Raw genomic sequence first — 19,936 nt, forward strand, 5'->3', positions numbered from 1 at the left:
TTGTGTCTTGCTTGGCCAAGCTGATGGGCGGTGACTACAACCATCTATTTTGGGGGAAATGAGAGGAGCAACCATTAGTAATGGGGAGGGGCAATGCTCGCCTATTGTCTCACCGTAAGTGCACAGTTAAGTCATCAAGTAATAAAATATTGATCCCACATAGACTATTGACTAAACACTAGTTGAGTCTGTGAAGCAAGTTATCTAGACTATCGAGATTTGAATATTTGAGAACCATAACAGAAGAGAGAGAGAGAGAGAGAGAGAGAGAGAGAGAGAGAGAGAGAGAGAACAAGTGAGTTGGGAAATAATTCTAGGACTTTGGTTTCATCGTAATGCTAGTTGAAGTACTGTGAATTATTCAACATCTACCTTCTATGTTTATGCACTTGTAGGTATTTTAACTAATTACTGGTAAACCCCATGTCAGTTCCACAAGAGTGTTTATCCCATTGGATTTCAATACTATTAAGTATAAGAGAAATATAGAAAGTCTGGTTAAAGGGATACCCCTTGCCACATGAGGTCTCTCTGGTCATACAGTTTAAATTACACAGGTCATTTCCTAATATAAAATTTGGAAAAATTCATTAAGCTCTAATTAGATAATCTCTTATAGAGAATTGGCCTTAATTTCAAGGTGATATTCTAGAAGGTCCAGTTAAATAGATACCCATTGTCACTAAGAACCCCTCGATCATACGATCTAAAGCATCTCCCCTACGTGGTGACCAATTCTTTACATCCATTCAATAAAACATATAATCTACCAATCATTCTTCACATACATTCAATCAAACAAGAACAAGGTATAAATATGTCATTGAAATAGGGAATTGGCAAATCCAGTGCAAACATCAACATCACATTATAATTACTCTCTACATCATAGAATTTAAAGGACTACTCCATAGCAAGAGAAATAGAACTCAAAGACATTAAATAAAATAATCTACAACTCAAATCTAAGAGAAAAGAGAAGAGGAAGTTTAGTCGGATGAATCAGAGTCTTTGAGAAGGAAATCCTTGCTAGGATGATGGATAGATCACTGAAATTGGCTTTAGATCGTGGATGAATCATCAAAATTTACTATATATTTGGACCTCGTGGGTTTCCCTAGAGGGAAAAACCCTTCTCCCCTTTAAATGGGGATCTAATCCCTCTTTTATAGTAGGGACACATGACCCCTACTTTTGCGGCACATGGTCGTGTCCCATGGACATGGCCGTGGCATAAACCATGCTAGTGGCAGAGGACATCCATGCTAAAAAGTCACGATCATGGCATAAATGCTTCGGCTGTTGAAGGATATGACTATGCCTGTGAGGCATGGCTGTGGCATAATGACCGCTGGTGGAGGACACGATCGTGCCTTTTGGCATGACCCAAGCATGGAAGTCTCTGGAATAGAGACACGATCTTGCCTTTAGGTATGACCCTAGCATAAACTTGGTTGTAAGAAAGACACGATCGTGTGCCTATAAGGCATGGTCGTGTGTGTTGTTGAAGTATGCTCTAATGTCTGATTTGCTCCGTTTTCGCTCCAAAAAGTGTCATATCAATCAAAATACAAAGAGAGCAAATCTCTATAACAAAAGAGTGAAAGTATGATATAATAATAAAATAGGGTGTAATAAACATAGATCATATTCATGAAATGCAAATAGATGTGCGATAAATATACCTAAAAACATGTATATAACTTATGTACATTACACTCCCATACTTAAACTTTTACTTGCCCTCAAGTAAAAATGTGCAATCTAGACTCCTATGATAAAATAGTACATCATAATCTCTAGTGAGTCAATGTAATCCTATCATATGGTCTCATTGATGAGCAAGCTACAAAAATTGTTTGAGTATGACCTAAGAAATAGTTCTCCATGCTCGGTACGATGAGTGGCCTAAAATTTTCAAGTGTCAAGCTCCAAATCTAGTCAAGCTGTCATCTAACCATGTTCCTTATACCTCCGACGATAAACATGTACTTGCCACATGCATAGTTCTTCCCTATCAAACTACATAAGGTCTCAAAGGATTGCTCGGAATCAAGAGAAATATAATATTTATTTTTCTAGTAACTTAACTCGCTCTCAAAAGGTAACTTGTTAGTTTCTACTCATGAAAACTATTTTTTTATTCCTTATTGTTGAATATGCATTTTTTTGTTCTTTTTTTGGTGACTTGCAAGATGTAGCACTATAACAAACATAGGGATATTGATTTTTTCAAATAAGTTAACATGATTTGAATTTGTCCAGTAACCAAAATGTAATTGAGAGGTCACCTTAGAAGCACAAGTACTAGTTCAGTTCTATGAATCATAACTATTATTAGAGTTATCTACCATTAAAATTAGGTAAAGTGTAAAGCGATCTTAAAATAAGGCCAATGCTCAAGCTCTTATAGTAAAAACATTGCTCACTTCATAGTAACATGGATAGGAAAAGATAGATCACTAAACATACTAACACCATAAATCATAACAACCACATGAAATCTAGAACCAGTGTGCTAGTATTTTTACATTAAGGGAAAACAATAATAATGTGATGATTGATGTAAGTGACATGCCACAAATGAATCAAAATAAAATTAAAACAAACTGAATCAACCAAAGTAAACTGCAAGACAAAACTAAAATAAATGAAAGCAAACTATTGAAACATGCACTCAAAAGAATATGTACATATGTATAATCCCTTAGATTTGGGCATTTCATTGTCTTCAATAAGGTGAAAATGAAGGAAGGTCAGGAAAAGCCAAAAATCCAGGAAGTGAAGAAACCAATACTTTTTCTCATGTATGCGCTTATGGTAACTATACATATCATCAATTTTCAAACCAGTAATTTGCATTAAAGCCCGATTTTCCTCTCTTTTTCCCACTCTTTCTTTTGAAGTTCAATGAAATCTATGAGCACCTTAAACATTTCTTACCATCTCCTAAAGTGTCACCGCGAAATTTGAAACTAATCATATGACATAATATGATATCACTCTAAAAGATCTGTATGTATAGAATGACTAGAGTGAAGCATATCTAGTATGGAGCAGAACTTAGAAAAGTCAAATCTACAAAGGGAAGATTGACTATCAGACTCAAAAGTAGAGGAGACATGACTATGTAAAGATGCTAGAAAAGGATTTCTCAACCCAAGAGGGAACTTGATGTTGACCATTGAATTTCATTAACCAAATTTCTTTTATATGAATGGTAGTTAAATCATAATTTGGCAAACTCAAAGAGGAATTATCTTTCAAAATTAGACTAAATCCATTACCTTCTCTATGGATCATGCATATTGCCAAACATGAATTGATATCAATCCAAGTGTTACCACTCACAACTTTCAAACCCTCTAGATCAACACCAAGGACTATAGCAATACGAGTGAGCTTCCCACCTAAAATGATAAGACTAGTGGAAAGAGATCACCCAGCTTAACTAAGTGTTTAACAAAATAAAATCCCATATCGAGATTAACTTCCTTGAGCATATCCCATAGATAGAGTAATTAACTCTGATGCACTACTCCTTCATTATCACTTTGTTGAAAAATTATATGTCTCATAACTTGATGAAGGCAAACCGAAAACAAGATTAACTATACAAGTAGATGTAGAAATTGAGGGTTTAAAATTAGTGTTACTACCAAGTGAATTCCATATATTTACATCATAGAAATTATTAGGGACTATTCTTTTTGCACCATATTGTAATCCAAAGTATGCATTAAAGTCATCAAGGGTTTATTCATAATTGTCATTGAATATGCGGAATGAAACATTTCCTACCCTAAAAGATCCTGAAACTTAATAGAGTTTAAAATTTTCAAGACTATCCTAGGATATGTGTGGTAGTTTATGTTGGATCGTGAATTCGACAGAGGGGGGGGGGGTGAATATCGATTAAAAATTATAATGAAAGTATGCAGCGGAAAAATTGAAAGCAGAAAGAATGACACAAGTAGTTTTTACTTGGTTCGGAGCCTGTGTCGACTCCTACTCCAAAGCCCGCACTCGTTGAGTGCTTTCGTTGGCCAATCACTAATAATTCGAAATATTGATTACAAAAGAAGTACATGAATTACTAAAAAAACAATCGATAATAAGAAAAATAATAAACAAATTAGCACTCTGTCGGAGAACCTTCGCAGCGTCGCAGGAGCACAGGAGAGTAGATCGTGAGTTGTTATTTTTGACTCCAGCCTTTACTCTCCTTATATAGGAGGTTCGGGGCGCCTGGATCCCTTCGGGCGCCCTAAATATGACGGAGCCGAGCCAACCAGGGCGCTCCACGTGGCGAAGTGACATTGTGGATAAAACTTGCATTCCGAGCGTCCGGACTCCATTTCTAGCAACTTCATTTTCCTGCAAGAAAATGTTAGTCCGAAGCATAAATGCAAAATATCCTGCAAAACAGAGTGTTAGCACAATTTATGATAAAAAAGAATAGTAATTAGATTCCGTCTCCTCAAGACCAGAAATCTAGTCACGATCTCGACTTAGGTATCCGAAATGGATCTAAGTCGGATCGACGCCTAATGTTCCCTTCCCGGGAACGCATCCTCACAGTCACTCCCATCCAGTGACTTACCTTCACTTACCTGCCAGACGTCCGGTCAGCCCTTCGACCCGTTTGGGCTTCGTGTCAGCTATCCGGTCAGCCCATTGACCAGCTGGATTTCGTGCCAAACGTCCGGTCAGTCCATCGACCCGTTTGGACTTCGTGCCAGCTATCCGATCAACCCGTCAACCTTGCTGGGCTTCGTGCCAGATATCAGGTCAGCCCGTCGACCTGTCTGGGCTTCTCCTGCACACTCGATCAGAGTGTTAGATAACAATGAAACTAACTTAACCTATTTTGTCATTCATCAAAACTTGAGTTAGACGGTTAGTGCTAACCGCACCAACAGTTTATATTTATAAATTCTTTCCATTCTATCCTATTTATCAACCATTCGATGTCATCCTTGAAACCTAAAATATCCAATGTATTGTAATTTAAAAAATTTGTACAAATAATTGGACAATTAACTAAAGAATTAAAATGAGATTTATACTCATTATCATGAAAAATAATTCCATAAATATTTTCATTACCTTTGTCGTGTGCTTTTCTCTTTTCTTTATCTGTGTCTTTCCTGTCATTGGTGCTACCCATCTTCTAAAGCCGCTTCATCATTTAGTGTGGTCACAAGTCGAGGAGGGGAAATTGGTTGGTTTGGGGAAGAAGAGAAAATAATGGAAGAGAATCCTGGCTTGAGAGTTTGAAGGAAGAAGAGGAATAGAGAACTTGCCTTGAGAGAATTGAAGAAGGAAGAATTAAAGAAGCTTGGTGTCCTTTGAAAGAAGATCTAAGGTTGTAAAAGGGAGATGAAGAAGAAAGAAAGGGGGGAGATTTTGCGGTGACATGACCGTGTGATTGGAAACATGGTCGTGTCTTAGGGTTTTAAAGGGGGTGGATCTGGAGGCACGGTTGTGTCAAAAGACATAGCGTCAACATAATACAAGCTGGTTGTGGGCACAACCATATATTTTGACATGGCCACGACATAAAATGTTATGGGGCATGGGACACGACCGTGTCATTTGGCATGACCTCGACATAATTTGCTTGGGAAAATTTTTAGAGAGACATCAAATTGTCCCGGTCATGCCAATGAGGTACAACCTCTGCATATTCCCCTCTATGAATCTAGTATGACCTTGTCAAAAGACACAACCATGCCATAATCTGCTCTACCCTTGGCACTATGATTGGCACAACCGTGCTATCAAGCATGGCCCTGCCATGAGATTTTTGGCCCTTGCCTCCCTTAAGACATGACCTACCTTCCATATTTCAAATGAAAGTGCTCCACCCACGCCCATGGTAATCACCACGACCAGCTCGTGAAGGTTTACAACCCTAAAAATTACAAAACTAAAACTCAATTAGGAACAAAATAAGAGAATGAAAATAAAAACTAAAATGAAAAAAAATGAACTCTTGGGTTGCCTCTCAAGAAGTGCTCATTTAGCATCACAAGTTAGACCCCTTGTTTTGGGCTTAATCCGGAGGGCGTGGTTAAAAAAATTCTATTATTCTTCCTTTTCAAAAGGAATTTTAAGGAAATATCTTTTCAATCTCTGTTCATTAACTTTGTAAGATTTGATTCCTTGTTCCAAATGTCAACTGCTTCAAATGGATAGACATTTTGAACTTTGAAAGGTCTTTCGTATCGTGATTTTAATTTTCCAAGAAAAAGTCTAAGTCTTGAATTGAATAGTAATACGAGATCTCCTTAATGAAATTCTCTTCGTACAATATGTTTATCATGTCATTTCTTTATTCTTTCTTTATAAGATTTTGCATGCTCATAAGCATCCATCTTCAGTTCATCTAGTTCATTAAGTTGAAGTTTTCTCTTTTCTCTAGCTGACTTCACAACAAGGTTGAGTCGTTAAATTTTCCAATATGTCTTATGCTCCAACTCTACTTGAAGATGGCAAGGCTTCCCATAAAACAAATGAAATGGTGTCATTCCAATTAGAGTCTTGTAAGCCATTTGATAAACCCATAGTGCATCATCCAGCTTCAAAGACCAATCTTTTCTTGATATAGATATTTTGTTTTCTAAAATACCCTTGATTTCTCTATTCAAAATCTCTACTTGTCCACTTATTTGCTATTGATATAACATAGCAATTTTATGGCTTACCACGTATTCCTTAAGTAGATTCTCAAATTGCCTTTCAATGAAATGAGATCCTTCATCACTAATAACTACCTTAGGAACTCCAAACTTTGGAAAGATAATCTTCTTGAACATCTTTATGACTATTTTGGCATCGCCACTTGAAGAAGCTGACTTTTACCCATTTAGAAACATAATCTACCGCAACCAAGATGTAATTGTTGCCACATGATGAAGGAAATAACCTCATAAAATCTACTCCCCAAATATCAAAGAGCTCAACTTCAAGGATATAGTTCAAAGACATCTCATGCCATTTAGAAATATTTCATATTTTCTGACAGCAATCACAGGATAACATGTATTCCCATACATCTTTGATCAAATGAGGCCAAAAGAATCCTGCTTGCATTTCCATGGTACCCACCATAAGATGATGAGTGACAATGATGCAAAATTTGCTTAGTTTCATACTCAGGTACACATATTCAATAGATTGTATCACCACATTTCTTGTAAAGGGTTCATCCCATATGTAATACTTGACATCCATGAAGAATTTCTTTTTTTGATGAGAGGTGAGATTTGATGAAAGAATTCCACAAGCAAGGTAATTCACAAAGTCTGTATGCCATGAGACTTTTAAGCTAGTGATTGATAAAAGATGTTTATCTAGAAAAGAATCATTGATGGGCAATTGGTCATCCTTGTTTTCTTATACTTCTTGATATATTCTGGATAAATGGTTTGCCACAACATTTTCCACCACTTTCTTATTTCTAATTTCTAAATCGAACTCCTGAAGTAATAATATCCATCTAATAAACTATGATTTGATATCTTTCTTATTGAGTAAATACCGAAGGACTGTATGATCTATATAAACTGTCACTTTTGATCCCAATAAATAAGATTTGAATTTGTCAAATGCCAAGATAACTGTTAATACTTCTTTTTATATAGTAGTATAGTTGATTTGAGCATCATATAGAGTTTTACTATTATAATGTATAGCGTAAACTCTATTATCCTTTGATTGTCCCAACACTGCTCCTACGACATAATCACTTGCATCACATATGATTTCTAATGGAAGCTTCCAATCTAATGCTTGCATTATAGGGGCAGTTATCAAATCTATTTTTATTTTACTAAAAGCATCTAGACAATTTTGGTCAAAATAGAATTCAACACCTTTTAACAATAGATTAATCAAGGGCTTGAAAATCTTAGAGAAATCTGTAGGATTGAAAACACACTAGAGGGGGGGGGTGGTGAATAACGCATGTGGATTTTTCATATTTTTCACAAGAACTCAGAGAGAATAACACAGAGTAATAAATGTCAATATAGAAAGTACCAAATGATCGAAACTAAGTTTTAATTATGGAAAAGGATTCAAAGTTAAGGCTTCTTATTGTTCTAACAAAGTTGAACAAAGTGTACAAGAAAGTCCTAAGTGATCTTAGGTAAAGGAAAGTCCTAGTTGAGGCTAGGCAGGTGGAAAGTCCTAGCTGTGGTTAGGCAACAAAGTTCTGATCCAGAGGACTGGGCAAAGTCTTGGTGGGTCTAGGACATTGGACGAAATCCTAGGGTCGAGGATGCTAGTGAAAGTCTTGGGGGTCGCAGACACCAGACGGAAGACTAGACAAATCCAGGATTGAACGTCGAGCAGAAAGTCTTGATGTCTCGAACATTGAGCAAAACTCCAAACGATCTGAAAGACCTGTTTGGCAAAAGGTAAATTCTCTTGAGAGGAGTAGGTGAGGACGCATTTCCCGTTGAGAGAACAATAGGTGTCGGTTCGACCAACAATTTCTTGAAAATCCAAAAGTCAGAACCAGACAGTCCAGAGACTATTGAAGTATTCATATTTTATTGTGCTAACTTTGTTTTATATGGTATATTTGGTATTTTGGACTAACATGTTTTACTGGGAGTCAAATGCACAAAAAGGCTTTAGGTGAATAGTGCTCAAGGCACCTCCCATGGTGCTGGAGGTGTCTTGAGCACCCTTGTCAAAGGCTTCGTGTGGGAGGGTGCGAAGGCACCTTCCAAGCAACTGAAGGCACCTTAGAGCTGTGTGTTGGATCGAGAAAGCGCTAGAGGGGGGGTGCGAATAGCGCTCGTGGCTATTTCATTTTTCGAATCGCAAAACTATCGGAGTTAAAACACAGCGGAATAAAAATAAAGAAACACAGACACGAAGGATTTTACTTCATACGGAGCCTAAGACGACTCCTACTCGAAGGCTCGCGATCCTTGATCACTTTCCGTGGGCAACAACTATAAGTTCGAATAGAGTACCGAGGGAAGACTTCATTATTTTGTACCTGCAAGACATGTTAGTCCCAGACAATATCCTGCACCACAAAGTTAGCATAAAACAATAGTGTGAATATGATACTAAGTAATGACAGTCTCCGGACTGTCCGGGTCTGACTTCGGATTTCCGTCCGGAAACCCTAGGTCGACCCGACGCCTACTGTTCTCTCTACGAGGAACGCGTCCTCGTCTACTCCACTCAGGAGATTTACCTGCTGCCAGTACGATCCTCCAGATCGACATCGACTGGACTTTTGCTCAGCACTCGACGCTTCCGGACTTTCTGCTGGACATCCGCTTCCCGGCTAGTCCAGTCTTTCACCTGGTTCGCGACACCAGGACTTTCCACCTAGGGTTACCACCCCCTAGGACTTTTGCCTGAAGCCATCGACCTGCCAAGACTTTCCGCATAGGGTGACCACCCCTATGACCTAGGGTTACCACCCCCTAGGGTTTTCCCTTTGCCTAACCGCAGATAGGACTTATGCCTAAGTACCACTTAGGACTTTCCTGCAAACTTGTTCAACATATTAGAAACAAAAATACCTTAACTTAAAACCCTTTGACATAATCAAAACATAGGTTCGATCGTTGGATGCTTCCCACACCAACACTGTGTGCAAAGGCACCTTCGAGTGCCTTAAAAGGCGCCTTCAGATGGATGAACTTCACAGAATACGGAGGTTATCGAGTCTGAGACTTTAGGAATAACTTCTACAGCTGGAGGCACCTTCATGGTGTTGAAGGCGCTTTCAATAGTTTATAAAAGATGGGTTCGAGCAGCTCTTCAGACATAACTCATTTTTATGATCCTTCTCTTGCGTGCTACTCCAAGGACAATCCTGCAACTCCATGACGTGACGCCAACGATCGAAAGCACGACTCTCAGAATTCTAAAGTTGTCGGTATAATTTTTATAGCATTCAAATTATATTTTATTATACTCATCTTTATAATTGTGATTTACAAATTGATAGTGAATTGCCCAATGAAAGTAATTGTTGATCGCAGACCTCGGAGTAGGAGTTATCACATCTCCGAACTAAATAAAACCAACACTTGTTAGCATTGTTTATACTTCCTCTCTTTATTTCTTTCCGCTACATTATTCAGTGTTTTCTAAAAAAAGTGAAAAAGCCACGAGCGTTATTCATCCTCTCCCCTCCTCTAGCACTTTTGATCCTACAATTGGTATCAGAGCGGGGTCACTTTGAATCGGTGAAACCACCGTTTAAGCACTTTTTTTGTTTTTTTAAAGTTTTTTGGAGTCAATAGGAATCAGTGCTATCACCCCTTTCGATAATTTTTCTCGATCGAGTTTATTGTTTCTCAAAGTTGGTGCAACACCACTCGAGATCTTTAGTTTTCTTTTATCACACACTACTAATCTAAGACCAAGTCTTGGGACATTTTGTCATTTTTCTTTTGTGTGCAAGAATTTTTTAATGGCCCATCAAGAAGGCTATAGTACTACACCCCGGTCTCTTTTCTCCGATGAGGACTTCAGTTACTGGAAAGGTCGGATGGAGTACCACTTGAAGACGCAAGTTGAAATGTGAATCATTAGCCAAACAAGCTTCTTACTACCACTCGACAACACTAAAAAATTGGTAATATGTGAAAACTGGAACTGGCATATAATGAAGAAAATCGAGGCTGCCACGAAAGCTACTGAGACTCTGCAATGTGGACTAACCAAAGAAGAGCTGAACCGAGTCAGCTCATGTAACGCTCGAAAATTCTCAAAATAAATTTTAGAAATATTTTATTATTTTTCTAGAATTTTAGAATATTTTTATGGAATTTTTGGAGTAGCAGAAGTAGCAAAATTAAATAAAAAACGTAAAATAGCCTAAGCGGGAATTGAACCCGAGACCTATTAGACCCTACGATTTATAGATGACCTTAGTAACCAGGGGACCCCAGCAGGGGTGTGCTGAAAGAAGAGGAGAAAAATTATATTTATGATCGAGTTGGGTTGTATTAATCACTTAATATAAATAGAGAATTTAAGTGGGAGATTATTATTTCGGATTGACGACTCCTCCTCACCCTCAAACCCTCACCGCCGAACCTCCCTCTCCCTCACCCTCTCGACGCACAAGCCCAAGAAAACCTAGGGTTCCATCTCTAGGGTCGTAGGAGCACCTTCCGGCGATAACTCCGATACGAGGACGCTCCTCTCAACGAGAAGAACGTGTAGAAGTAAGAAGATCGCCGAAGAGATCTTCTTCTCTAGAAACATAGCGATCGGAATTGTAAGAAACTTAGCGTAGGAAGTAAGTAACCCCTCACCTGTAGTATAAGTAGCTAATCATATGCTTTTATGTTCTTAGTTCGCATTTATGCTCTTAGTGCAGCCACATGCAGAGATAGAGCACACCAGGTGTTCGATAAAATGACTAGTACAGTTATATGCTACAGTAGGCATTTTAATAACTCAGTTAAATGCCATAGATGCATTTTAAATAGCATACATAGTCTTGCTTCAGTTTATATGGGATTACGGTCCAATGGGTGGGCTCCCATAGTCGCCTCTAGGTTCAGATAACCTAACTCTAGGTTCAGATAACCTAGTAAGAGCAAGATAAGATAAATTAGATTATGAATCAGTATTTTACTTTATCAGTGGTACTGTACTGGACTCTTAGTTGTCCTTGGGTTGGGTTCCCATAGTCGTCCCTAGGTTTAGATAACCTAGTAAACCCTACTAGATTCGGGACTAGCTACCTCGGGTCTAGTTAGGGATGCGCGCATAGCAAGTACAGTTGTCGGGCCCAACAGCAGCATGATTAGTATTTTTTATCTATTATAAAAATAGCTTTCAAAACTTCACAAATCAGTTATGTGAATACAGTACAGTTTCAGCATCAACCTAACATAAATTTTAGCTTAGCTTATGTATCAGTTTAGTTTTCTTGTTGATACAACAAATAGTTTATGTTTAGTAGTTGATTGCCATGACTTATATGTCAATATACCATGTTTTAGTATTTTAGTATGATTCTCATCATGTATATCAGCATATCATCTTTTAAAAGCATGATTTCATCGAATGCATGTTTTGTGAGGTAGATGGTTCTTACTAAGCTCCCAAGCTTATAGTTTCCTTTTCCTTATACTGCAGATAAAGGTAAAGGGAAGATGAATTAGCGGAGGCTGGAGGGCAATGCGTCAAGATGTGTGTGAGAAGGAACCTGGAATAAAGATTTTTGGGAACTAGCAAATTTAAAAACTTAGTACTTCCTCATGTTGTTGCTTTTCTGCACTTTTAGGATGCTAAGTATCATGAATTGTGAAACAATGTATTATGTCATGCTTAGACTGCTAATTGTCTTGATATTAGTTAGCAGGGTATGAGTAATAACATGCCTAGTAGTATTGTTTTATGTTTTAGTTGAATTTTGAAAGTTCTGTATGAGTTTGTGTGGGATTTCAATGAAATCAGAAACCCAATCGATCAGCCGATCGATTGAGGAGTCCTCAATCGATCAGCCGATCGATTGGGAGGTAATTCCCCGCGAACAGAGAGCAGCTGAGTCGATCAGCTGATCGATTGAGAAGTCCTCGATCGATCAGCCGATCGATTGAAACGCAACTTCCGCGGACAGAGAGCTGCTGAATCGATCAGTTGATCGAGTGAGGTTTCTCAATCGATCAGCCGATCGATTGGGAGAACTCCCCGCTACTGAATCGATCATTGGATCAATTGACTAGGCTGGATCGACCAACCGATCGATCCAGAAGGTTCTTTCGTGCACAGAAGCACGTTGAATCGATCACCGAATCGATTGAAGACTTTTCAATCGATTGAGTCCTAACTCAATTGATTGGGGAAGTCTGATTTCGGCTGGAAATAGCTAATTTCAGCTCCTAGACTATATGGGAAGTTTAGATTCCAAATTTCACAGCAAATAGTAGAGAATTTAATTAATTCAGTTTTCCGCACACAATAGTTAGACAATGTAAGTAACCCCCGGCCTCACAGTTTGGCCAGTAGAAGGCGGGGCGTTACAGAGTGGTATCAGAGCAAGTTCCATACTTCCTCCACACACACATCAGCATTGAACCTGCAGCTTCCAAGTAAGAATATCTCTCACTTTATTTATGTTTCTTGCTTCCATGTTTATAGATAACTAAAGCATGTTTATGTATGATAGCATCTAACAAGATAATAGTAGTTATGTAAACATGATTGTATTAGTTATGTATGTCCTCTATTTTACTAGAAAATGGTACGAGGACGCCCAGCAAAAAGGGCACCAGCTACTGAGCCCCAGCATGAGGCAGACAACTCAGTGCCTCCCCCAGACCTTACAGCGGTAGTGGCCCAGTTACAGAAGCAACTAGCTGAACAACAACAGGAGATAGCTACCTTAAGGGTTAATCAACAGAACACTCTCACTGCCACTTCGGAACCTAACGTAGCCACCCCAGTAGTTACAGAGGTTCAACCAGTCCAGCCTACAGCACTAGCAGCCCCAGCAGCAGGGGCAAGGAGAGAAGCCTATCTGATCCAGTGGCAGAAGATCAAGCCAGAGAACTTCTCAGGCACCAGTGAACCATGAGATGCCCAAGCCTGGTTCAAAACACTAGAGAGTACGATGGAGCTTCTGGACTGGCCAGAGTATGAAAAGGTGAAATGCGCCTCCTTCTGCCTGGCAGGAGACGCACGAATGTGGTGGGAAAGGATTAAAGCGAAGCGCCCAGTGAACCAGATGACATGGGCCGACTTCGAGAGAGAATTCTTTGAGGAGTTCTTTCACATGCGGGTCACAAACCGCCACTACGACGAGTTCACTGAATTTCGTCAGGGCAACCTTTCAGTTGAGGAGGCCGTTAAGAAATTCAACAGATTGGCTCATCTATGCCCTGAACTAGTCAGCACTGAAAGAGAACGAGTCTGGTTGATGCTCAAAATGCTAAGGCCGAAAATAGCACTGAACGTGGCCAGCAGCGTCCATAGGCCGCAAACCACTGAAGAACTGGTAAGTAGTGCTCTGATCACCGAGCATTACCAGAATAGCATCAAGCAGCAGAAGTAAGCATTCTCAGAGTCCAAAGGCCAAGGAGGCTCAGGTACTCAGAAACACCAGGGCCACAGCTCTAACTGGAAAAGGAACTCCAGTCACAAACGTAAACCAGGGAGTTACCCAAAAAGAGGACCAGCTAGTAAACAACCTAGCTATCCCAAGTGTTCTACTTGTGGGAAATTCCACCCCGGAGTTTGTCGCAAGGGCACACAAGGATGCTTCGAATGTGGCCAGGAAGGGCATATGGCTAAGCAATGCCCGAACAAGACTAATTTTCCCCCACCGCAGCCGATTCAGTACGGAGACAAACCAGCCCAGTTGCACCAGATGCAGGCTGCTTTAGATGGTCCACACATCAGCCAGGGTAGACTAGAAGCCCTCTCAGCCACGGCGAACGCGAGGATCTACTCATTCACCAGAGAGGACGTAGCAAATGCCTTGACAGTTGTTACAGGTCAGATCAGTATTTTACAGCAAAGTGCAACTGTCTTATTCGATACTGGGGCAACCCATTCTTATATATCCAGGGCATTCGTCGAAAAGTTAGCAATAACTCCAGATGCACTTAGTGGTCAGTTTTTGACAACATTACCTTCGGAAGAAATCATGGCATCCACGCACTGGCTCCGAGCAGTGCCAGTCATTATAGCAGACAGAGAGCTTTTTGGTGATCTTATAGTGCTCGATATGGTTGACTATGATGTCATCTTTGGAATGGACTTCCTGATCAAGTACGGTGCCTCCATAGAGTGTCGTAAATAAAAAGTTATATTCCAACCTGAAGCAGGAGTGCAGTTTGGGTACATCGGAGAACCAAAGAGAAAGGCCAAGAAATTTCTCTCAGCTCTGAAAGCACAGAAACTACTGGATTCAGGATGTACGGGATTCCTAGCACATGTAGTCAGTACCAGTCAGGACAAGGACCAAAAGCTAGAAGAGGTCCGAGTTGTATGTGACTACCCAGCAGTCTTCCCTGAAGAGTTACCGGGCCTAGCACCAGACAGAGAGATTGAATTTGAGATAGAACTTGTTCCCGGTACAAATCTCATCTCCAAAGCACCCTACCGCATGGCTCCGGCAAAACTGAAGGAACTTCAAGAGCAACTACAAGAGCTGCTTGACAAGGGCTTCATACGTCCTAGTCACTCACCATGGGGAGCGCCTGTATTGTTCGTGAAAAAGAAGGACGGGAGCATGCGCCTGTGTATAGACTACCGGGCATTAAACCAGGTCACGATTAAGAACATGTATCCTCTGCCCAGGATAGATGACCTATTTGATCAACTAAAGGGAGCAGCAGTGTTCTCTAAAATAGACCTCAGATCGGGATATCACCAGGTGAGAGTTAAAGAAGGTGATATACCCAAGACGACTTTCAGGACCAGATACTGACATTATGAGTTCGTAGTCATGCCCTTTGGCGTGACAAATACTCCAGCTACTTTCATGGACCTCATGAACAGGGTATTCAGAGAATACTTAGATAAGTTTGTTATCGTATTCATCGACGACATTCTTATCTATTCCGGAACTCAGGAAGAACACGCAGAGCACCTGAAGATAGTATTGCAGACCCTGCAGCAGAACCAGTTGTACGCCAAGTTCACAAAATGTGAATTCTAGCTCGATCAAGTATCCTTCCTGGGTCACATCATCTCCAAGGATGGTATCATGGTAGACCCCAGTAAGATAGAGGCTGTGAGTAACTGGTAAAGACCTAAGAGCGCTAGTGAAATTAGAAGCTTTCTGGGACTAGCAGGCTATTATAGAAAATTTGTAGAGGATTTCTCCAGGATAGCCTCCCCACTGACAGCTCTCACCAGGAAGAACAGAAAATTTCAGTGGACAGAGGACTGTGAGAACAGCTTTATCGAATTAAAAAGAAGATTGACCAGTGCTCCTATTCTGACTCTGCCAGAAAATACAGACAGCTTTGATATTTATAGTGATGCCTCTAAATTGGGACTAGGAGCAGTACTGATGTAAAATGACAAGGTGATCGCCTATGCCTCCAGACAACTCAAGGACTATGAGAGGAACTACCCTACTCATGACCTTGAGCTTGCAGCAGTCGTCTTCGCCCTCAAAATTTGGAGACGCTACTTGTATGGAGCTCAGTGCAGGGTGTATACAGATCATCAGAGTCTGAAGTACTTCTTCACCCAGAAGGATCTGAATATACGATAGCGCAGATGACTCGAGCTGGTCAAAGACTATGACATATACATCCTCTACCACCCAGGAAAGGCCAATAAGGTGGCAGACGCACTTAGCAGAAAGTCCAGTGCCACCTTACTATCCCTAGCAGCCATGTCACCGCCCCTACAAAAGGAAATTACAAATTTTGGTCTCGAACTTATTGTTGGACAGCTCTCTACTATGACCTTAGCATCTACCCTGCTTGGTGACATCTAGACAGCTCAGGGACAGGACCCTGAAATTCAGAAAATCAAGCAAGGGTTAGCAGAATCAGAAAGTGGAGAGTTCAGAGTATCCGATAGTGGGGTATTGTATTTTGGTGACAGACTATGCGTTCCAGATCAGGAGGAACTACGGAGGAAGATCCTAGACGAGGCTCACAGGACTCCCTATGCGATGCATCCTGGTTCCACCAAAATGTACCAAGACCTAAAGAGGCATTTTTGGTGGACGGGGATGAAAAGAGACATCGCTAGATATGTCAGTACCTGTCTGACCTGTCAGAGGGTCAAGGCGGAACACCAGAGACCAGGAGGAGTTCTGCAGCCTATTCAGATCCCAGAATGGAAGTGGGAGGATATCTCCATGGATTTCATAGTGGGACTACCCAGAACCACGAATGGTTTCGATGCCATATGGGTAATAGTCGACAGCTATCAGGATATCCTACTCCATGGAGCAACTAGCTCAGTTGTATCTCAAGGAGGTTGTCAGACTACATGGAGTCCCACAGACCATTATTTCAGACAGAGATAGTAGATTCACGTCACACTTCTGGGAGTGTGTACAGTCAGCATTGGGCACCAGGTTAAAGTTTAGCACAACTTTCCATCCTCAGACAGATGGTCAGACGGAGCGAGTAAATCAGGTACTCGAAGATATGCTCCGAGCGTATGCCCTAGACTTTAAGGGAAGTTGGTGTAAATATCTGTATTTAGCAGAATTTGCATACAACAATAGCTATCAGGCCACTATCGGTATGACACCCTACGAGGCTCTCTACGGGTGGAGGTGTAGATCTCTAATTTGCTGGTATGAAAGTGGTGAATAGAAAGAACTAGAACTTCAGACAGATCTAGTAGCAGATAGCACAGCAGCTATACAGCAGATCCGCCAGAGGATAGAGACAGCTCAGAGCCACCAGAAAAGCTATGTTGATACACGGCGCTGACCCTTAGAGTTTTCAGTTGCAGAAACAGTATTCCTCCGAGTGGCTCCCATGAAGGGAGTAATGCATTTTGGGAAGAAGGGAAAATTAAGTCCCAGATATGTGGGACCATACCTTATCACCAGAAGAGTTGGCAAGGTAGCATATGAGCTAGAGCTACCCCAAGAGATGTCAGCTATCCATAACGTATTTCACGTCTCTATGCTGAAGAAGCATATCCCAGATGCCACCAGGTGATTGAGCCCCAGTCGGTACAAGTCTGTGAAGACCTCAGCTATGATACTCGGCCTATTCAGATAATAAGCCGAGTGGTTAAGAAATTACAGAACAAGGAGATATCATTAGTAAAAGTCATTTGGCAAAATCACACCGCAAAAGAGGTAACTTGGGAGACAGAAGCTAGTATGAGATAGAAGTACCCAGAGTTATTTTAAGTTCGAGGATGAACTTTTTATAAGGTATGAGGGATTGTAACACCCGAAAATTCTCAAAATAAATTTTAGAAATATTCTATTATTTTTCTAGAATTTTAGAATATTTTTATGAAATTTTTGGAGTAGCAGAAGTAGCAAAATTAAATAAAAAACGTAAAATAGCCTAAGCGGGAATTGAACCCGAGACCTATTAGACCCTATGATTTATAGATGGCCTTAGTAACCAGGGGGCCCCAGTAGGGGTGTGCTGAAAGAAGAGGAGAAAAATTATATTTATGATCGAGTTGGGTTGTATTAATCACTTAATATAAATAGGAAATTTAAGTGGTAGATTATTATTTCGGATTGACAACTCCTCCTCACCCTTAAACCCTCACCGCCGAACCTCCCTCTCCCTCACCCTCTCGACGCACAAGCCCAAGAAAACCTAGGGCTCCATCTCTAGGGTCGTAGGAGCACCTTCCGGCGATAACTCCGATATGAGGACACTCCTCTACGCGAGAAGAACATGTAGAAGTAAGAAGATCGCCGAAGAGATCTTCTTCTCCAGAAACCTAGCGATCGGAATTGTAAGAAACTTAGCGCAGGAAGTAAGTAACCCCTCACCTGCAGTATAAATAGCTAATCGTATGCTTTTATGTTCTTAGTTCGCATTTATGCTCTTAGTGCAGCCACATACAGAGATAGAGAACACTAGGTGCTCGATAAAATGACTAGTACAGTTATATGCTACAGTAGGCATTTTAATAACTCAGTTAAATGTCATATATGCATTTTAAATAGCATACATAGTCTTGCTTCAGTTTATATGGGACTACGATCCAATGGGTGGGCTCCCATAGTCGCCTCTAGGTTCAGATAACCTAGCTTTAGGTTCAGATAACCTAGTAAGAGCAAGATAAGATAAATTAGATTATGAATCAGTATTTTACTTTATCAGTGGCACTGTACTGGACTCTTAGTTGTCCTTGGGTTGGGTTCCCATAGTCGTCCCTAGGTTTAGATAACCTAGTAAACCCTACTAGATTCGGGACTAGCTACCTCGGGTCTAGTTAGGGATGCGCGCATAGCAAGTATAGTTGTCGGGCCCAACAACAGCATGATTAGTATTTTTTATCTATTATAAAAATAGCTTTCAAAACTTCACAAATCAGTTATGTGAATATAGTACAGTTTCAGCATCAACCTAACATAAATTTTAGATTAGCTTATGTATCAGTTTAGTTTTCTTGTTGATACAACAAATAGTTTATGTTTAGTAGTTGATTGCCATGACTTATATGTCAATATGCCATGTTTTAGTATTTTAGTATGATTCTCATCATGTATATCAGCATAGCATCTTTTAAAAGCATGATTTCATCGAATGCATGTTTTGTGAGGTAGATAGTTCTTACTAAGCTCCCAAGCTTATAGTTTCCTTTTCCTTATACTGCAGATAAAGGTAAAGGGAAGATGGATTAGCGGAGGCTGGAAGGCAATGCGTCAAGATATGTGTGAGAAGGAACCTGGAATAAAGATTTTTGGGAACTAGCAAATTTAAAAACTTAGTACTTCCTCATGTTGTTGCTTTTCTGCACTTTTAGGATGCTAAGTATCATGAATTGTGAAACTATGTATTATGTCATGCTTAGACTGCTAATTGTCTTGATATTAGTTAGCAAGGTATGAGTAATAACATGCCTAGTTGTATTGTTTTATGTTTTAGTTGAATTCTGAAAGTTTTGTATGATTTTGTGTGGGATTTCAGTGAAATCAAAAACCCAATCGATCAATCGATCGATTGAGGAGTCCTTAATCGATCAGCTGATCGATTGGGAGGTAATTCCCCGCAAACAGAGAGCAGCTGAGTCGATCATCTGATCGATTGAGAAGTCCTAGATCGATCAGCCGATCGATTGAAACGTGACTTCCGCGTACAGAGAGCTGCTGAATCGATCAGCTGATCGAGTGAGGTTTCTCAATCGATCAGCCGATCGATTGGGAGAACTCCCCGCTACTGAATCGATCATTGGATCGATTGACTAGGCTGGATCGACCAACCAATCGATCCAGAAGGTTCTTCCGTGCACAGAAGCACGTAGAATCGAT

This window comes from Zingiber officinale, chromosome 5A (assembly GCF_018446385.1).
Source record: "Zingiber officinale cultivar Zhangliang chromosome 5A, Zo_v1.1, whole genome shotgun sequence".
Taxonomy (NCBI): domain Eukaryota; kingdom Viridiplantae; phylum Streptophyta; class Magnoliopsida; order Zingiberales; family Zingiberaceae; genus Zingiber; species Zingiber officinale.